The 18,930-nt window shown below is 47.1% G+C and overlaps 1 long non-coding RNA gene across 3 annotated transcripts; it reads left to right on the top strand.

Moving 5' to 3' along the window:
- The first annotated feature begins 6,185 nt into the window (after nucleotides 1-6,185).
- On the top strand, nucleotides 6,186-17,127 carry LOC105463483 (uncharacterized). 3 transcript variants are annotated; one of them, XR_011620907.1, is made up of 4 exons: nucleotides 6,186-6,889; nucleotides 9,312-13,086; nucleotides 13,348-13,500; nucleotides 15,439-17,127. It is a non-coding gene; the product is annotated as an uncharacterized lncRNA (long non-coding RNA). The 3 variants fall into 3 exon arrangements; XR_011620906.1 differs by having other exon boundaries at nucleotides 15,336-15,465; XR_011620905.1 differs by lacking the exon at nucleotides 15,439-17,127 and having other exon boundaries at nucleotides 13,348-15,290.
- Nucleotides 17,128-18,930: the final 1,803 nt, after the last annotated feature.

Raw genomic sequence — 18,930 nt, 5'->3', positions numbered from 1 at the left:
GGAAAACTGAGGGGCAGGGAGGACCCAAAAATCCTGTGGGGATGTACCTTCCATCAAACACACACAAAGGCCCCTCCAGAGGGCTTTAAAAAGACCCCACCATTGCTGCTCTCAAAAGTGTGGGCTTACCAGGAGATGCTCTAAGGAAAGAGAGAAGAGTGGCTTCTGAAGACAAGGGACAGGGACTCATGTTCTGGTATGGATCATTTGCATTTGAGGTAACTATACATGACCACCTGTTAGAACTGCATTGAGAGCTCAGCCGTTCCTGTGTCCTCAGCCCTGCCTTCATTTCTGTCTTCATTTGCCAGATTGCCCCAGCCCCTTTCCTTCAAAGAAGAGGCTTCTGAAGTTCTGCTGTGCTGAGGACTGTTCTGCAGGGGGAGCACGGAGAAACCCCTTTCCCCTGCATGATTTCAGGCTTCAATACAGAATACATTTTATAGTCTCTCTGTTCCCTCCAGTCCACTGCTCTGTTGGGGCTGAATAAATATTGACTAGCCTGTAAAACATAAGGCCTTTTATTTATACATCTTCCTGCTCCGAGGGCTGTGCTGGAGCTCAGCCTCAGAACACACAGTGCGTGTGGGGAGGGCTAGGAGCCACCACTGCAGCGCAAACCAGCGGCCACAGCTGTCAGGATAGGGCTGCCTTTTCTAGGGTGCAGCCTACAGCAGCAGGCGTGACGGCTGACCCAGTGGGGCAGTGTCTGCTAAGAATGCTTATTTTGTAGTGCATGGGAATGCTTTCAGTTGCAAGCAGCAGAGGAGTCCAGGACTGTGGAGTGCCATGAGGAATCCCGGCTTTTTCTCATTCTTTGCTTTGCCGCCCTTAGCTGTTGACTTTCTGTCCTTGGTATTGTTACCTCACGGTCCTAAGATGGCTGCTGGAGCTCCAGGCTAGAAGGAAGGGAGGGCATAGCAACTCCCTCTTCACCAAAGCAGTCTTCTTGCCTCAGCCTTCCAAAGTGCTACCGTTATAGGCGTGAGCCACTGCACCCTGCCAAGAATCCATGTTAAAATGAAAACTTGTAACTACTACCCAAAAGTGACTGATGCTGAGACTGACCAGAATAAATACAAAACTGTGCACTTCATAAACAAGTCTGGATATTGAAACGGGAAATGTATGTATTAAGCACCTGGCAGTCACAGAAGGGTGCTTGCACTGATGTATCATTTCCTATTTGATCCTTTCAACAAGCCTATGATGTCGCTATTATGATTTCAAGAGAGTTTAAGTAACAAGCCCAAGGTTACAGAGATGAGAAGTGAGACAGCCAGGAGTCCCATCCAGGCTGCCTCCACTCTATAGCCAGTAGATTTCTCTCGCTGTCTCTCTTCTCTCCGGCCATACCTGAGTCACATGCCCAACCATTGGCAAAATGAAAGGATATAACCATGGCTGGCTAAGAGCAATCATGATTCATCCCCTGTGTTGGGGGAAGGGTCTACTTTGCCCAAAACCAAGAGACCTCTGCCTGACCCAACTGCAGGTCCCATCTGCGAGAAAGACAAAGGGAGGTGGCTGTAGGGTAGGCACTGGAGGGCCTGCCACCAGCTGCCCCCAGAAGAGGCGTGGGCAGGCCAGGGTACCAATGCAGACCGACATCATTTTGCAGCAACAAGTGCCCCTCTCCCTGGGCAGTGGGCATGTGGACACTGTCTTCCTTGTTTCTCATGAAGGAAGGTGAGCCGCACCTTCTTAGGGGGCTCGGTGATCAGAGGTAATGCCCTCTCCAGTGATCTGATGCCAGCCAGACATCACCCGGGAGCACAGTGGGTACAGCAAGGGCTGTGGAAGGAGTGGGCAGCGTCAAAGCCCCATCTCTGTACTGGCTCAGCCAGGTGAGACTGTGACCGAATGCCAGGAGTTCAGTCTAGGTCCCATTGCTCACCACAAAGAAAGCTGATCCCTGATTCAATGAGCATTTCCAGGAAAGAAGGCTTTTTATTTGGGTGACTTCAGCCAGAGAAACAGGAGCCAAACCTCAAATCTGTCCCTCCCCCACTGACTAAAGTTAGGGGTTTACATAGCTGGGAAGGAAAACAGGAGGGGCTAGGCAGAGAAGCTGGTCCACAGGCAGCAGGTGCGCCTCATTGTACAAATGTTAAGTTCCTCAAGCTTCGCTTCTGTGGGCATCCAGCATGTTGGAAAATTGGGTCAGTTTCATGACCATGTGCATTCAGCAGGGACCAGTCAGGGGACCGGAGCCCCACCAGGTATTCTGGTCAGAATGATTTTATATAAAGGCTTATTAGCTAGGTATAAAGCATTGTTAACTAGAAAATTAAAAGAAAGCGAGAAAAAGAACACTAAGATACCATGGAGTGGCAGCTTGAGGAAACAGCTTCCACACTAGGCCTGGGGGAACCAAGAGAAGCAGTTGGAATTAGGAACACCATGGTGTTCCTACAACCTGGAAGCTAGAAGCTAGAAACTTGGAGGAGAGGCCCCAAGGAGCCAAGGCTTCGCTCTCTGAGGAGGGGGCTCTGCTGGGCTGGTGCTGGAATCTCAGAAGGGGCACAGCAAGACTGGTCTGTGAGTGCAGGAAAAGCTGCGACAGCAGCTGCTGGGCAGATGCAGAGGCCAGAGTGATGCCCACAAAGACCATGGCAGAGAAGAAAGCCTTGGACAGCACTTTGGGAGGCCGAGGCGGGCTGATCACGAGGTCAGGAGATCAAGACCATCCTGGCCAACATGGTGAAATCCCGTCTCTACTAAAAATACAAAAATCAGCTGGGTGTGGTGGCATGTGCCTGTAGTCCCAGTTACTTGGGAGGTTGAGGCAGGATAATCACTTGAACCTGGGAGGCAGAGGTTGCAATGAGCCGAGATTGTGTCACTGTACTCCAGCTTGGAGACAGAGCAAGACTCTGCCTAACAAGAAAGAAAGAAAGAAAGAAGGAAGGAAGGAAGGAAGGAAGGAAGGAAGGAAGGAAGGAAGGAAGGAAAGAAAGAAAGAAAGAAAGAAAGAAAGAAAGAAAGAAAGAAAGAAAGAAAGAAAGAAAGAAAGAAAGAAAGAAAGAAAGAAGGAAAAGAAAGGAAGGAAGGAAGGAAGGAAGGAAGGAAGGAAAGAGAGAAAGAGACAGAGAAAGAGAGAAAGAGAGAGGAAAGAACGAACGGACGAAAGAAGGAAGGAAAGAAAGACGGAAAGAGAAAGAAAGAAAGAAGGAAGGAAAGAAAGACAGAGAAAGAAAGAAAGAAAGAAGGAGGGAGGGAGGGAGGGAGGAAGGGAGGGAGGGAGGGAGGGAGGGAGGGAGCAAGGAAGGAAGGAAGGAAGGAAGGAAGGAAGGAAGGAAGGAAAGAAGGAAGGAAGAAGGGAAGGAAGGAAGGAAGAAGGGAAGGAAGGAAGGAAGGAAGGAAGGCTCTGAAAGCACCCAGGGGGAAGCAGGTCCCTTTTCCTCCTCTCTTGCCTCCCCTAGCACCCCTTACTGATATAATCTACCAAGGAGCAGCTGGCAAAGGCTAGAAAAAAATTGGTTTAGAGTCCCAGTCCCAGCATAACAAAGCGGAACACCAAAAGATAGGTTAGCACCAAGAAGCAATGACCCAATAGCAGGCACCCATGGGGAAGTGCTTCACATGCCATCACTTCAGGGCTCTAAACCTTAATGGCCTCAGCTTTAAAATGGGGGAAGTATTGCCTGTCTGATGATCCGTGGATATGAGCTCCAGGAAAAGTACATGGCTGTCAGCTTGCTTACCACTATTCCTCCAGCTCCTGGGACAGTGCCGGACCCACAGTGGCCATTCAAGAGTAAAGGCAGTAATTGGTCATTGTTATATTATTATTAACAAATGGAGATTCTAAAGCCTAGACATTTAAACAAAATTTTGTTTTTGAGACAGGGTCTCACTCTGTTGCCCAGGCTGGAGTGCAGAGGTGTCATCCTAGCACATTGCAGCCTCCACCTCCTGGGCTTAAGTGATCCTCACACCTCAGCCTCCCAATTACCTGGGTATACAGGTGCACCACCATGCTGGCAATTTTTTTTTTAAAGATAGGGTTTCACTTTGCTGCCTAGGCTAGTCTTCAACTACTGGCCTTAAGCAACTCTCCCACTGTGGCCTCCAAAATGTTGGGATTACAGGTGTGAGCCACTGTGCCTGGCCTAAAAAAAAAAAATGAACTAAAAAAAAAAAAAAGTTGAGGCAGCTCTTGCCTAGATTACTAAGTCACTCAACCAAATAAGTGCCAGGGCCAAGAATAGAGCCTGGGGCCTGTCTCATACCCTGATGAGGACGTTGTATACTAGTAATGGTTTTATTCTTTAGAATAATGATGAGAATGTTATAAAAACAATTTAGCCTTGGTAGAGATGAGGCATTACCTGTCTTTCTAGGAGGATGTTTGCTCGCCAATTTCTATCACAGGTGCTCCAGCACTTCTTATACTCAAGCCAGTGATGTGTGGCTCGAAGGTCCTCAGAGGCATCTCCTCACAAGGCTGGCTGTGTGGCCTCAGTGGTGCTGAGGAGCAGATGCGTCTTCTCTGACTGGCCCCAGGCCTTAGATGCACTCCATCCAGCTCAGTCCCCTCTCACTTCTGTGTCCTTCATGCATGTTCCTGCCTCCCCGGCCACTGCCAACATCAACCTGCTTAGGGACCCGAGACCAGTCTCCTCAGAGAGTGTGTAATGGGCTGTCCAACAACCACTGTGGATGTGTCCAGACTGTCTTGAAGGCTGTTAAGGCATTTGCTGGGTCCGTTCTGGGTAACCTTCCCTTTGTGCTACGGAGGAGGAACAATGGCTGGATCATCCTGGAACCTCCTCCTGGAGAATGAGCAGCAGCATTTGTCCTGGCTGCCTTCTGGAGGAAGTGAAATCCAAGCTGCAGCCACTCTCACAGCTGGTGCTGGCTCAGTCTACCCCAGATGCAAGGTATCTAATGGATTGCCTCTCGTGTAGGGGCAGATGAGAGCAGAGCTCGTCTAACACAGTTTGAGGACAGAGGGGCATCACCCATCTGTGGGCATTCCCAGCCACACTTCCCTCCCGGGTTCCGGAGCAAGCTCTCCCTGCATTATCTAACTCCAACTCATCATGCTCAAAAGAGAAGTCAGGAGATCTAAAGCCTACAGATAGCCTTGCTCCCCTGTCTCTGTCAAAAACACATATGAAAGCAGAGAAATATTCATCAGACGTGGAAGCAATTGGGGAATAGACCAGGAGAAAACAATTAGGTAATGAAGATGTGCATTAAACCATCTCTGGCACCTTCTTGGCCCAGAAACATTCTTTATGTCCTGGTAATGATGGCACATTGAACATTCCAGGGAATTCCAATCCTGGAAATCAAGGAGACTTACTCTAACGGCGTAGGAGAAAGTGAGTTGTCACCAGGGTGCATGGCTTCCTGGACGTTCTACTGGAATAAAAGTTGGCTCCCCAGGGCCAGCAGAAGTCATCCCAGGGCAGGTCCCAAGCAGTCTCCCTTCCAGGCTCTGTAGTAAAAATGAACCACTCTTGATTTGAGATTCAGAGTCTGAGGTCAATTTCCCCACCCCAGATCTCACTGGGGGCACTAGATCCCCCAGAGCCTTCTTCAGACCCCTGAGATTTATCACTGGCTTCAGGGAAATGAGCCAATTCGATTAGCTTTTCCATTCTCCCAGCTTCTTTTCCAGGAGTGGAGCGGAGTGCGGGGCTCATTGTCGCAGTGGAACAAGCTAAAGACCCTGCAAGGCCCAATGCTGACTCCAGGAGGTACTGGGAAGGGCTTGCTAGTGATGGAAACTGGCTATGAATCTTGCTTTCCTGATTCTAAAATCGACTCTGTCTGAAGGTGCTGCTGAGGTGCCCTGGGTACTTCTCCAGTGGTGCGTAGAGGAGTGACAGAGGAGGAGGGCCCCTGACACACACACAATTTCAGGAAGACAGTTTCCCTGTTATCTATTATATAGATGGGGGGGTGCATTCATTTCTTCATTCAATATTTATTGAACTTCCATGTATTCCAGGCACTGTCTAGGCATCTGGGCCAGGATAGAGAGGGGAATAAGATAGACCTTTCCTTGATGTCACAGAATTTAAGTCTTAGCTGGGGAGACAGGAAATAAACAAGTAAGTGTAAGCAAGTAAGTGAAAACCCCATAATTTGGGGTAGAGGCCCACAGGACAGGTTCTGCAGGAAGCAGACTCTGACAGAGATTTGCAGGAGGTTTTTGGGGGCGTGATCTCAGGGGAAACACGTATGAAGGGTGAGGGACACAGGACGGACAGACGGAAAAGCTGCTTTCTCTATTCCTCCTGAGGAGCTTTGCAGCTTGGGACAACAAGCAGTGTTGTCCTAATTGAGATCGAAGGACTGGGCATTTGCACTACCACGTGACCAGTCTTTGGCCGCAAGCTGCCTCCAGGAAGTGGGCGTACGTGTTGGTGGAGCAGCTTCCTCTGACAGAGGAAATGACACACCTCTGACACTTTCCAACGCTTGGAAAGTGTCTCAGGTGTGAGCTGGTGGTGTCTGCACCCCCAGCAGCTAAGGCGATGAGCATTTCTCGGTCCTGCCAGGGGATCTGAGCGGCACATAACAACATCCACTATGAAATGTGGTGTGTGCTGGGCGGTGGCTGACTGAGGAGCTCGAGAGTAGGAGTGAGGCAGGCTGTTTTAAAGAGGTGGCAAGGGAAGACCTCTCTGGGCAAAGGCAGAGACTTGCAAAGACTTGATTGGTGTGAGGAAGTAAGCCATTCAAAGTCAAGGGCACCAGAGGTTCTAAGCAGAGGAAACAGCAAATGCAAAGCGGAGAACAAGCTTGGCACATTTGAGAACCAACAATAAGTCCAGTGTGTCTGGAGCCACAAGAGTGAAGGAGAGAGCAGCTGGCGGTTCAGCCAATGGGGTACCAGGAAACCAGATGGCGGAGAGCCTGGTAGACCATGGTAAGGAGTTTGCAGTTTACTCTAAGTGTGATGGGAGATGTTGGAGCACTTTGAACAGGGGAAAATCACCATCTGATCTACATTTTAAACGTATTATTTCACTAAATAAAGAAATAATACGTCTAAAATGGTAGTAATTGGTCATTGTTATATTATCATTAACAAGTGGAGATTCTAAAGTCTAGACTTCTAAAAACAATTTTAAATGGAGCAAATGTTGCTCCATCTGACAATTACGTAAGCCAGCCATGCCTGTTCTTTCCCTATGGGTAGAAACGTATGGGAAACTGCATTCCAATTCAGGGAAGTATAGGAAGCAGTAATGAAAGTGGGAAGACCTATTACAAGTTTGTTGCAGTCATCCAGGTAAGAGGGGATGGTGGCTGAAAACAAGGTTTCAGCTATGTGGGACCTAGCTTGGAAGGGATGGGATTCTACATATGTTTTGTAGCTGGAAGCAGGAGTTTGAGGCTAAGAGATGACCTGAGAATAGAATTATTTTAGGTGTTAGGCCTGAGAGATGAGGGCACATTGGGGAGGAGCAGGTGCAGCGGGGGCAGGGCATCCAGAATGCTCTTTGGACATCTTATATTTGAGGTGCCTGTCAGACACCCAAGTAGAGATGCCTGATGTGAAGACATCATATCTGCAGCTTGGGGTCCTTCATAAGATCATTTGAAAATAAGAGTTGTGCTACTAAAATAAAATGTGCAAAAAAAAAAAAAAAAAAAACGGAGAGAGAGAGAAGAAAAAAAAAAGAAAATCGCTGCATCATGCTGTCTTGTCTATAGTTGAATTTTCACATGCTGTGGAAATTCAGCCAGAGATCCTGTGGAAAAATACTGAAAGGACCCTTGGATCACTGATTCTAAGTTTGAAAAAGGGCTTGGCTGGCTGCTTCCAAGCTTGGCTGGCTTGCTTCCATGGGGCAAGTTTGGGAATCTTTTTTTTTTTTTATTGTAATTGAGGCAATTGACTTTGTCAGCAAGCCAAGAGTGGATTTCTCTCATAGGGGTGAATTCACATTGATCAGTGTAACCAGGCTCCTAAGAGAGTGATAAAGCAGAAACTCTGTTTACCTTGAAAAATATAGTAATCTCACAATTATGTAAGCCGGTCATGCCTGTTTTTTCCCTGTAGGTCAAAGCAGATGGGAAACTGCATTCCAATCCAGGGATTTCCCAGTGAGTTAGAATGAGACAAAGGGGATGAACTGAATAGCTCAAACATGTTAAGTTATCAACATATTAAAATTCTTCTGAGCTAATTGGTAAGGAGCCTCTTCCTGGAGCCTCCTGTCTGCTCCTACTGACTGCCCTTCTCATATCAGGGACCTCACAGAGCTCCCAGATGCTAGAAGGTAAAGGCAGGCAGAATGGGGGCCCCAGGTCACTGCTCCAGCTGTAGCTGAAGACCTTGCTGTTTGGGTGGTGCCTGTGCTATATGGATTGTTAAAGATGTTGACTCTCATCCCCGCTTTAGGGCGCCCAGTCATGGTAGCTGGATGCCCCTCGCCTTCTCCATAACAGAAATGCAGCCAGGAGAGGCCCAGAGCCTACTAATGTGTGGATACCCATCACCCCAGCGTTGTCTCAGTCAGAGCTTGAATCATCCTGACGATCCTCCTCGGTCTCATTTCTCTCTGTGTCTGTGATGCTGCATCCATTCTGACAGGCCCTTCTGTCCCTCAGGATGTTCCTGCTGTCAGTCCAGGCTGCTCTGGTCTGAAATTCATCCTGTCCATATAAGGAGACTTTAAATAGATCTTCTTTGATCTGGTGCTGGCTGGTTTTATAATTTTTCTCTCAGAGGGAAATCTTATTTCCCGTTTCCAAGTTCTTGGGTGATGCCTCACAGTCAAGCCCCATAGACTGTCTACCCAGAGGAGTTTAATTTTCATGGAATCCAACAGGGCCAGTGCGGAAAGAAACCTTAATAATCATTTAATTCAACCCTCTTGTTTTATAGACAAGGTGACTGAGAACCAGAGAAGGAATGGCAGGTTGAATTATTATTTATAATGAATATAATATTTACAACCGGTACAGATCACAAAGAAGACATTAATAAACTGATCTATACCAGGAAGCTGTTCCCTGGTTTTTTATAGCACTCTAAGCCTGGTGACCTTCCTGAGCAAACAGAGTCCCTCACCTCACTGAGGAGAACTCCCGGGAACACCAAAGGCCAAGGGAGACACCGCAGGCAATAAAACATCCCTGAGCGAAACATCTCAACACCCCTAGACAAAGAAAGGCACAGAACTCAAGAAAGCAGTGACGGGAGAGCTTTAGTAAATGTTTAATGAAGATGGAGCACAGAGGTCGTCCAATGCAGCCCCTCTTTTTGAAGCAAGGAAATGTTATGCGATAGATATCTGTCATTGTTTCAACTTACAAACATTCATTTCCTCTTTTGACAGCTGCTGATTTTCTCTCGAGGGCTCACACCCCTGGACTCTGGGTGGTCCTGGGAGGATGTGAACCCTGTACCCTGACTCCCATCACTGAGGCCAAGGGTCTGGACTCTTCCTCCTCCTCCTACTCCAGCACAGTGGGGAACCCGGCAGGACAGCTGTCCTCTGAGACTCTTGAGTTCACTCGCTTCAGCCACCAAGCACTGACGGGAGTGTTTCCACCAAAGGGCAGCTCCTGTGGCTTCCACTTCCCCTCTCCAAGGTGCCAGGGTTACTGTCTGTCGTCCAGCCTTCCATGGCATCCCTGTCTCTCCAGATCATCTCATTCAATTCTCTCATTGCTCCAGTGAGCCTGGATTGTTTTCTTTTGCCGACAACAGAAAACCCCAACTGATACCCTTGCCCTTCCCCAAGGTCACTTACCCAGATCAAGGTCCAGCCTGAGATTTGAGTTCCTATTGAGTCCCCTACAGGAGCACAGCTGTGAGCTAAATTGTGCCTCTCCCTAGGTTCATTCCTAACCCTCTCAGACCTCAGGATGGGACAGTATTTGGAGACACGGTCTTTATTGAGCTAATACAGGTTAAATAGTTTACTCGGGGGATCCTCATCCAATACAACTGGTGTCCTTATAGGAGGAAATTGGGACACACGTTGGTGTGCAGTGGGAAGACCATGTGAGGACAGACAGAGAAGCTTGGCCATCTGCAAGCCCAGGAGAGAGACTTAGAACCAATCAATCTGCGGACAACTTGATCTTGGACTTCTAGCCTCCAGAACTGTGAGAAAATACATTTCTGTTGTGTAAGCGGCCCAGCCTGTGGTCCTTTGTCATGGCAGCCCTGGCAGATGAGTGCAGACCGCACTTCCCACCGCCATGGTGCCACTGTCTGTGGACAGCATGCCAGCCTCATCGCACGAGTCACCCCTGAAGATGCTCAAATTAGCAGGCTGTTCTTAGAACCAAATTTCCTGGACAGGCTTCAGAAAGCATTCTCTCTGGTGATACAGACATCTGAAAGACACACACACACACACACACACACACACACACACACACACACCCCAAAAACAAACAAAAAACCCATGGCCAAAAAAAGCACCTTTCTCCCTTTCATTTCTTTAGTAATGAACAGCGCCCAGAAGAGCAGGATAGATGGCTCCTCGGAGAAAACAGAATCATTTCTGAATAAACAAATGAGAATTTAGAGCCCGAGCCGACAAGGAATTTAATCTTGTTCTCCCAGCATCCACACGGAGGAGGGAAGCAAGCAGAGGCAAAGACAGACATCACGGTTCCCCTTGATTCTAATATTGGGTTGGACGGGGGAGGGCGAAGATCTGCATGCCGAGCTCCCTTTCTCCACCCACGCCCCTCCTGGCATACACTCTCAGCAGAGCCTCACCGGGTTCCCCCTGCAAGTAATTGCAGAGGTCTCTTGGGGACAATAACCCCGATGTTACCTCTTGGAGGGTCAGAGGGAAGTGCTTAGGGCTGAGGGAATGCAAGAGGGTGGAGGCCAAAGGGCTGAATATTAATGGAGGCTATCACCACCAGCTCTTAAGGTAATGGAAAAGCCCTCTGCAGAGCCAGGCTGGGGTCGGCCTCACACGGAAATGCAATCTTCTGCAACACAGAGTAGGCAGTGACAAGCAGTTTATCTTCCATTACTCCAAAGCCTTAAATCATTATTAACCCTAAGCCAGCAAAAGAAACCAAACCACTGACTCCAATGTCTCCTTATCTTCCCAGCAAATATAAATGTGCACGACATTGAGGCACCTGTATTAGGGGTTGAATTTTATCCCTCAACCCGCCACCCTCGGAAAGAAAGCTATGTTGAAGTTCTAACCCCCAGTACCTCAGAATATGACCTTATTTAAAGATAGGACCTTAACAGAGGTAATCATGTTAAAATAAAGTCCTTAAGGTGGGCCCTAATCGAATGTGACTGGTGTCCTTATAAGAAGGAGAACTTGGGCTGGGTGCGGTGGCTCATGCCTAGAATCCCAGCACTTTGGGAGGCCAAGGCGGGCTGATCACCTGAGGCCAGGAGTTGGAGACCAGCCTGGGCAATATGGTAAAACCCCATCTCTACTAAAAATACAAATTATCTGGGCATGGTGGTGGGCACCTGTAATCCCAGCTACTCAGGAGGCTGAAGTGGGGGTATGGCTTGAACCCAGGAGGCGGAGGTTGCAGTGAGCCAAGATCACACCACTGCACTCTGGCCTGGGTGACTCAGTGAAACTCTGCCTCAAAAAAAAAAAAAAGAAAGAAGGAGAACTTGAACACAGAAACACATACAGGGAGAGCCACATGCAGGGAGAGCGCTGTGTGAAGGTGCTTCTGTAAGTCAAGGGATGCCAAAAATTGCCAGCAAACCTCTTGATGCTGAGGGAAGGCCTGGAAAATATGCCCCCTCACAGGACTCGGAAGGCACCAACTCTACCCATACCTTGACCTCAGACTTCTCGCCTCCAGAACTGGGAAACCATAAATTTCTGTTGTTTAAACAACCTACTTTGACGTATTTTGTTATGGTGGTCCTAGGAAAATAGACACAGAAAGCTCTAATCCACCAGGGAAGGGAAAAGTGGTCCCATCTCATCATAAAATGAGAATTTTTCTGAGGCCATAGGAATGGGTGGAGAAATGGGAGGCTGAGTCATTCCTTCTGCCATGGGTTTGCCTGGATAACAATGACTCAAGCAAATGGAAGTCCCAAATAAAAGTCATTTTTCAAAGGAGTGTTTCCTCTTTTGAACAGTGCTGACTTAGCCCCAGCCAGCTGAATCAGCATTTTTGGTGGTGGCAGGAAGTAAGGAGTGATCTTCCTAAAGTAGCGATGTGCTTCCTAGCAGAGTTGCCAGATTAAGCAAATAAAAATACACAGGAGACCCAGTTTCATTTGAATTTCAGATGAATGACGAATAATGTTTCAGTGTATGTCTCAAATACTGCATGGGATAAAACATTCCTATATTTTGCCTGGCAGCCCTCCCCTGATCTCCCCATCCATCCTCCATGTCCATTCTCTGCCTCATCCCTAGTGGAGAAGGGAGGCCCTGAGGCACATCGAGGCACCAAAGTTACGCTACAGTGCAAGGTAAACTCCCAGCAAGAGGTAAGGTGTGTCTCATGATGCACCCTTTGGAGGAAGGGCCTCTGCCTCCTACTGTGGGGAATGATAAAGTTATCCCACTGTGAGGATCCACCAGATAGCAGCCTTCATGGCTTTGACCATATGGGGATCCAGCCTGGGGTTGAGCAGAGAACCAGGAAAAAATAAGAGAGAAAAAAGCCAGAAGGAAAGGAGGATCCCGGGCACCCATCCAAAGCCGACTCCATGGGACTACAAGGTCACCGTAAGAGAGTGTCTGAACCATGCTCTGGCCTCAAATGTTCGTGTGATTAGATATTCAAGTTTGTGGCCTTCCTAGTGAGAGCTGCGTCTTCCCATTGCATGGGATGACCAAATATGTACAGACTTTGTTCCTGGGCATGAAGCTGGGCAACCTGCCGACAGAGTCCGCACCCTGCCTCTGCACTGCACAAACATGGCGGTGGTCAGTGAGTGTTTGTCAAGTGACAAATATATGAGTACTCACCACAAAAGAGAGTCCAGCCAATTTCTCCTCCTTGGAAATATAAAGCCAGAAGGTCAAACCTATGGTCTCTCTTCTCCCAGGTATGTTAAAATTGTCAGCCGACTGAGTGCCAAGACCCTGGCTTAGAGATGTTGAAGACACACACCCTAGCAGGGACGTGGAGCTACAGGTATGCATGAGCAGGGCCTGGAGGAGTCCAGTAGGAAGCTGGCCTTGTTTGTGGCTAAATAAGGACTACATGGACATCTCAATGTTTATGTAGCTGGAGGAGAGTCTGACTTGCATGCCCGAATGTCCAAGACTTTTCTCATAGACCAGGGAGAGTAAATTGGTGGGCCTCCCGGGAAAACAGTGGTGGGCCTGGGAAATGCCAGGAGGTATGAAATGCAAACAAACTGCCTGGGTGACAGTTTCCCTTTTAATTTTTCAGAGGCTGAACTTGGAGCGATTGATATGGTGCCTGTTACACATGATAGAGAATGTTACCGTGCTTCAGACACAGTGCCTGTGTAGAGGGCAGTAATCTGGACAAAAGGAAGGGCAGGGAGATGGAAGAAGGGAGGTCAGGAAGGAAAGCAGGAAGGTAAGAAGTAAGGAAGGAGCGAAAGGAGAAGGAGAATTTGAATGGAACTGTAGTCTGGCCAATACCCAAATCTGGTTTCTTCCTCTCAGCGTGAAGTGCCCTGATTGGATAAGGAATTCACTGCAAGCCTTTTCAAACTGGCTGGTTTCTTTTTAGAGAACAAGGCTTCATTTGATTAGTTGCCCATTAAATCATAGGAGGAGGGCTGGGCTGGGTAAGGGAATAGGACAGTTAGAAGCTGGGAATAGCTTCCCTTCTGAGGCTCACAATTCTCTCTGAACTTGCTGTTCTGTCAACGAATCCCAGTCCAATGAAAACAGTTAATTACTGAAATCCACGTTGATTGATGGATGGATGGATCTGACAAAGATTTATAGAGAGCCCGTTAGGTGTGAGAGGGCCCCAAGTGAGGCCCTGGAGACATAAAGGCAAATGAAGCACAGACCCTGTACCCCAGGCCCTCCTAGCACAAAAGGGCACACTGGCATATTTTAATAAGACAGCATGTTCAGCTGTGCACAGCAACTGCTCTTTGGGCACATGAAGAGGCACCTGATCCAGACTGGAGATGGGTGGGGAAGATGACATGAGGGGTGGAGATGAGATGGGAGGGCAGATGAGATGGAATGTATCAGGTGATACAACCCAAAGATGTTTAAATAAATATCACTGAACCACATAACTTCACCTCTTCAGTTTATGGCATAGATACCAGCATTACAGGCAGCATCTTGCCCTTTTCCAGCTAAGTTTGCCATTTGTTTTTCTATTCTGCTCATGCCAGTGGTTATAAGGTAATAATGGGTATGAGTTTTCTATTCATGGAACACATGGGTACTCCCATGGTGTATGTCACGTACACCACAGAATTCCTGCGCACCATGTATATACTTGAATGTGTTAATTAAAACTAGGAGGTTCCTGACACATCCTTACTTTCCATTTCCTCATACCTATCCTTGATGAGTGAGGTGGGACTGTACTTCCTTTTTGTCTTCCATAAAAAAAGCCCTAATAGGTCTCATGAAATTCCATTCATTCATGCAATAAATATTCATCGAGTGCTTCTGTGTTCCAGACTGTGTCAGGGCTCAGTATACAAGGAAGCAAATGGTAGATACGAACCTCCTTCCTGGAGTTCAGAGTGGCTCTCAGATGCTTCTGGGCATCACAATTCCCTAGGGAACTTGTTTAAAAACGCAGATGTCCCAGCATGGTCTGGAGGAAAATGTGATTCTATGTCCCAAACCAGGAGACTGACCCTTGCACACTGCAGAACTCTGAGGATGAGGAGCCCCTGGCATCCAGAAAGGGTGGGGTGGAGATCCAGAGGTTGATTCCAGAGAGCCCGGGGGGCTGCAGGAACATGAGGATGGGGTGAGGGAGGGATGCCATGAATGCATCCCTCGAGCCATCCCCATGCTCCATGGGCATATTGTCCCAACATAAAACCCAGAAATGGAAAAGAGCATGAGAAGGGGTGGCCCCCAGCATGAAAACTCCTGAGTACTTTTGCCTGATTATTATTCCGTTTGGTCTAATTGCATTTTAAAATGCTCAGTGGGGAAAAAAAATGCCAAGTCTTTTAATAAATTAAGAGCAGGTCTGCTTTTTAACCTGCAGCAGGTTTTTAAAAAGTCCTGCTGAGGGCACACTGCTTAGAGAGACATGGTCTTTGCAGATGAAGGTAATTAGTGAACACCTTCACCTCTGGAGTCGGGAGGGAGTACAAGGGGCTTTGGTTACTGCAGTAATCTCTTCCTGATTGGGAGGAAACTGGTATTTACAGAGGATGCCTAAAGATTCAAATGTGGTTTTCTCTTTCCGCGAATCAGGAGGCAGAGTGTGTGCAGGAACTCAAAGCCCATGGAACAGCAGGATGCAGCTTTTCTTGGCTCCGTTACTGAGAGATCCTGTCTGATGTTTCCTCTCTGACAGGCCATGACTGGGGACACTTGGATGCCCAGCAGAGCTGGATTTAGGGGCAGAAGAACTGGGCAGCTGTCCCAGCTACCCATCTATGAGGGAAGCTGAAAGATCATAAGAATAAATCAGAAAGATGGTGCCAGTTAACCCCGCTTTCCACACAAGACTCTTGATATAATTGGTGAAGTGGAAACCACAGCCAAAGTACACTCCATCCTCAAGCAAAACATAAAACACACTCCTGATGTATACAGAAAGTTTTGGTGGCCTTAGAGCCTGATTTGGTGCCAAACTGCCTGGGTTCAAATCCAGGTTCCACTACTCACAGGATATGTGACCTTAGGCAACTTCTTTCACCTCCTAGTGCTCTGTTCCCTCGGCTATAAAATAAAAATTATAGTAGTGCCAGTTCTGAACACTAAACGGACATAAAGGAAACACTTAGACCCCAGACTGGCATGTAGCAGGAACTTTATAACGGTTAGCTACTCATTATCATCTTCGTGACCAGCTCAAGCAAGTTGCCTAGTGCCACTGGAGGCTGCATCCCTACCTGAGACAGCCACCTGAACGTTTCCTTAACGTGCAGCCTCCGAGAGCTGAAACTCTGAAAGGAAGTCCTCCGTAATGAGCATTTATTATGTTCAAGTAATTAATTTTCTCTCTTAAAAATGTAACCCCCTTCGTACATCTCAAAAGAAATCATCTGACTTAGAAACTACAAAAGACATCTGAACAACATCAAACATTACAGAAAAGTTTTGCCCACATGAAAGTCCAACTCCACCCCACCGCACCCCAAGAGAAGCAAAACAAACATAAAACCAACTTTTGAACTTTTTGAACAAGTGTTTGTAACCATATCGATATATGCATTACCTCTGTCCCGAGTGGGTAAGTAGCCAACTCTCTCCATTTAGGAGTGTTAGAAAAACAGTAAAGGAAAGACCACTTCAAGTAAGTAAAAATGTTATGCTGTGTTTGACGTTTGTATACATCCCTCACTTTGAGCAGAGAGGCACACGACTTCTACTAATGGAAAGTCAGATTTTCCTCTATCCCCACTAAATGAATGTGGAACCATATCTAAGGATATGCTTTGGAGGGTGCCAAAACATTGGTCTAATCTGTCAGCTTGATCCTAGGCTCCCCTGTCCCCTGTCCCCACCTCATCCTGAGCACAACTGGACTCAGAATCAAAGCCAGAGCTGGGAGAAGTGCAGCTTGTGAAGGATTCCAGTCCCAGCAAGCGGTTATATTAAGCACTACCAAGGTTTAAGAAACATTAGATAAGATGTGGCTGATAATAGTCAAGGCCTAGTTACAATTCCTTCTAAAATGTTTATATTTCCTTCTAAATTATGTGATAACATGAAATTTGCCAAATAATTTACTTAAAATTGATTATTTGCAGTGCTACTTGTGGGTGACTGATGTGCCATGATGTTGTTACTGTGTAGCTAACTCTTCTATTTTACTTCAGTTTTATTTTAAAGTATACATTTATTTAATTTTTTTTCACTTTAAAGGTGACACATAATTGTTTTCAAGGATGTGAAAATTATAGAATTGTATAAAGTAGACAAGAAAAATCACCTACAATCTCACAGCCCAGAGGCAATGACAGGTAATCATCCAGTCTATTTCCTTCCAGTCTTTTTTCTCCTATGTGTAGATATATGCACATATATACATATATTTTTTCTTTCTAAATATATTGATTTATTATAGAGTTGGGATTGTACTGTTTTCTAACCCAATTTGACCACTCTCTCTCTCTCTCTCTCTCTCTCTATATATATATATATATATATTTGAACTATATATACATATACAGTTTTTTGTTTTTTTTGTTTTTTTTTTTGCGTTGCATCAGTTAGGGTCCTAGCAGGATACAAGTTTCCCTTTAAACTACTGAGGCTAGATTAGACGACCAAAAGGGATGCTGAAATAAAACTGGAGTACGCACACTATGAAGCTGTTCCCACCCTAATCCTGAAGAGTCAAGGGGAGGGAGAAGTTACTGGAACAGGAAGTAAGTAGGTAGGGAGGATAAGTGGAGGAGGATGCCACCTGGCCAAATTGATTGCCTTGAGTAGAGAAGCCCAGGAATGAAACCCTGGGGTCTCAGATGGGGGCTGTGTTTATGGGAAGGGGGATTCACAGACCCTCAGCCTCAGCTCTGGATTTACCCTTCTCCTCCTCCACCCCATTATTCTCCTCTCCTCCTATTTCCTCACTCTCTTCTCCTGCTCCTCCTGCTCCTCCTCTTCCTCTTCTGACTTTGAGGCTTCCTTCTCTCATCCTGGTGCCCCAACTTGTCCTGGCTTCTCCTTTTTGCCCCAGTCCTGCCCTGACCTTCTCTGGCTGGAATAATAATTCCCCAAAGTAGCCCCATGAAGAATCTTATACAACCATCCTGCCGTCCCGCTCCTCAGGGTGCACTTCCCACTGGACACACCCAGAAGGAGTTCAGAGGGCAGGGAGCCTGAGTGGTGCAGGATGAATCTGGAAGGCAAAAGGAGAATGTCCATCATGCACATCATCCAATATGCTTTAAGTACACCTTACAAAAGGGACTGCCTAGTATTCCTTTATAGAAAAGTACCATAAATTATTTAACCCAGTCCTTGTGGAGTATTTCTCATTTTTTTTTTTTTACCATTATAACTAGCACTACAATAAATATTCTTATACATACATTTTTGGCTGCATCTCTGATTATTTTCTCAGGATAAATTCTTAGGGGTGGCATTACTGGGTCAGGGGAATCTACATTTTTTAAGGCTTTTCTTATATATATCACCAAATAGTTCTCCGGAATGTTATTATACCAATTTAAATGCCTGCAAGCAACACATATAGAGTCACCAATCATGTTCACCCAGAGAACTGGTGATGGCTGCCTGCAGTAAATGAGAAGATGCTGGGGGAAGCAGCAGCCTGTTCCGGAGACTGTGGTGTGAAAGGTCACACCTCCCAGCCATGAAAACTGACCTAAGACTGAAAGAAGCTTCACAGTCAGTTCACTCCAAGGTCAGCGGGAGTGTCTGACAAAGGGAAGTGAGGTGATGGCTGCTGGGTGGGAGTTTTGTTTCATTTGACCTCACTTACCTAAGGCCAAATGTAACGTAAACAACAGAGGATAGTCGTATAAAGTTCTTCATGGGGCTACTTTGGGGAATTATTCCAGCCAGAGAAGGTCAGGGCAGGACTTGGGGACAAATGAGAAGCCAGGACAAGTTGGGTCACCAGGATGAGAGAAGGAGGCTTCGAAGTCAGAAGAGGAAGAGGAGGAGGAGGAGGAGGAGGAGAAGGGGAGGAGAGTGGGGAAGTAGGAGGAGAAGAGAATGATGGGGGGATGAGGAGGAGGGTCAATCCAGAGCTGGGGTTGGAGGCCTGTGGAGCCCCTTTCCCATAAACACAGCCCCCGTCTGAGACCCTAGTCCCCAATTTCCACAGGCAGGGATAAGGGGAGGGGACAGTGGGGTAGGGGACAGGGAT

Source organism: Macaca nemestrina, chromosome 3 (assembly GCF_043159975.1).
Source record: "Macaca nemestrina isolate mMacNem1 chromosome 3, mMacNem.hap1, whole genome shotgun sequence".
In the NCBI taxonomy this organism is placed as follows: domain Eukaryota; kingdom Metazoa; phylum Chordata; class Mammalia; order Primates; family Cercopithecidae; genus Macaca; species Macaca nemestrina.
Note: the sequence above shows the minus strand (reverse complement) of the source record. Positions and strands in the feature narration are given on the sequence as shown.